Source organism: Octopus bimaculoides, chromosome 4 (genome assembly GCF_046866305.1).
Source record: "Octopus bimaculoides isolate indiv1 chromosome 4, ASM4686630v1, whole genome shotgun sequence".
Classification (NCBI taxonomy): Eukaryota; Metazoa; Mollusca; class Cephalopoda; order Octopoda; family Octopodidae; genus Octopus; species Octopus bimaculoides.
In genome coordinates, this window is record NC_142931.1 from 101,867,909 (window position 1) to 101,870,408 (window position 2,500).

Consider the following 2,500-nt stretch of genomic DNA (forward strand, 5'->3'; position numbering starts at 1 on the left):
CATATATAAATATTTTTTATATACTTGTATATATAGTATAATATTATACATACATACACTCATATGTTATACACATATATATATATATGCGTGTGTGTGTGTATATATATATTGTTGTCAGGTCACGGTCAGCTGCCTCCAAAAAATATGTATATATTCGGATGTGTATGCGCATATGTATGTGTATAATCCGTGTGTTTTTTCCCCCCCACCTCTCGACTTATATATATATGTATGTATATTTATATATACACATAGGTAAAGTCGACTTATAGTAGAGGGGGAGAAAGCATCCAGCGTGGAACTTGGTCTAACGGTCGACAGTAGCGATTCCTAGTCGACATCGTTCCCAGCAGACAGACATGAAGAGAATGGTAAGAAAACATCAACTCTATCCAACGGCCAACAACACACTAAACCGTAGCCACTATCGCTGCTGCTGCTGATACAGCTGCTTCACTACTGCTTCACTGCTGCTGCTGGCTACTACAACATTAGCAGCAGTGGTACAATAACAACGACTTCTGAAACTACAATAATTCGATGATAGTAAATTTGTATTGATGCTAGTGTGATAGTACTGACTATAGTAGTAGTAGTAGTAGTAGTAGTAGTAGTAGTAGTAGTAGTCGCGGTTGTGGTGGTTGTGATACTTGAAGTGGTGTTAATGTTTGTGTAGTAGTTGTGCCGGTGATGGTAATGTTAGTATGGTTGTACTGACGATTAGTAGTAGTAGTAGTGGTGCTGGTAATGTTAGTGTGATAGTACTAATGGTAATAGCGGTAGTGATAACGTTACTGTAGTAGTAGTAGTAGTAGTAGTATACAGAACTCAGACAACAAAAAGCCAAAATATATAAAAGATCTCTCTTTTTTTCACTTTCTCATCTCTCATTTTTGTCTTCCTCTCTCTCTATCTCACTTCCTCTCTCATTCATCTCTCTTTCTCACTTTTTCTTTGTCTTCCTCTCATCTTTTCTTTCTGTCTTTCTCCGTCTATCTCATTTCCTCCCTCCCTCACTCGTCTTCTTTCTCTCCGTCAAACTCTCTATCATATTTTCTTTGTCTTTCTCTCATCTTTTCTTTCATTCTCTTTCTCTCTATGTCACTTCCTCTCTCACTCAACTCTTTCTGTTTGTCTTCCGCTTCTTTCGTCTCTTTTTCTGTCCTCTCCGTCTAATTTTCTCTCTCTCTCTCTCATTTCTCTATTGTTTTTTTTATGTCACGTCTTAACCTTTATTTGCTTTTGTTGTTGTTTCGTTTGGTTCTTAGTTCCTTTCTTTTTTTTAAGAGGTGTAGAGTGGTGGCGGTGCTAGTAGTAATACAAGTAGTAGTAGTGACAGTGGGAATGAAGATGGTGATTGGGTTTGCCTTGGTGGTGGGATTCATATTAAAAATGGTGTTGGTGGGTAAGGAGTATGGTGATTGTGGGAATGAAGCTCGTGGGAATGATAAGGGTGGTGATGATGATGGCTGCAGTGGGAATACGGCGATAGTGCTGGAGGAAATGGCTGTGATAGCGGTGGTAATGGTGATGATGTTCAATGTCATGGGAATACGGTGGTGGTATTGCAAATGGTATTGTCGGTTGTGGTGGCTATAGTAGGAATATGTTGGTGGGGTGGTTGGATGGCTTGAGCGACCACAGAATCTCCTCGGTGGTAGTGGTGGTGGTGGTGGTGGTGGTGAGGTGGAGGGAATGATCATAATGGTAATAATGGTGGTAGAGTTGGTGGCTGTGATGGTAATGATAATGAAGTTTGTGGTAATGATTGTGGTAATAATAATAGTAGATTGTGGTAATAATAATAGTAGTAACGGCGATGACAATGGTGGTAAAGATGTGGTGAATAGTGGTGGTAAAAGATGATGGTAGTGTTAATGATGGTGATGGTAGCGATAGTAATGATTGTGGCAATGATGGTGGTGGTGGTGGTGGTGGTGGTGGTGGTAGTGGGGGTGGGGGTATTGGGGAAGGTGATATTAGTGGCGGTGGGCATGGCAGTAGTGTTAGTCTTGATGGCGGGGGAGGAGGTAGTGGTGCTAAACCGATGAGCGTGGTAGCATTGAGGGTAATCATGGCGGAGGTAATGAGGGTGGTGGTAGCAGTGGTAATGGTGGAGGATGGGATGGTGGTGGTGAAGATGATGGTGGTAATGATGGTAATGAGTTATTGTAACGTTGGAATCATGGTTATGGCAGTAGTAGTAATGATGGTGGTGGTGGTGGGAATAATAATGATGGTGGAGGCGGTGGTAAAGGTGATGACAGTGATGGTGGTTGGGGTGGTGGTGGTGGTGGTGATAGCAATTGTAGTAACGGTGGTGAGGGAGGGTAGCTGTGGTGCTAGTGATGATGGTAATGATGGTGATAGCGGTGGTAATAATAGTTGTTGTAGTGGTGGATTTATTAAAGGTTATTCTAGGGTTATTCTTTGAAGGGTTATTTATGTATATTCGCGTGGTTATTTCTCCTTCACTAAGCACCAAGTTGGAACTATA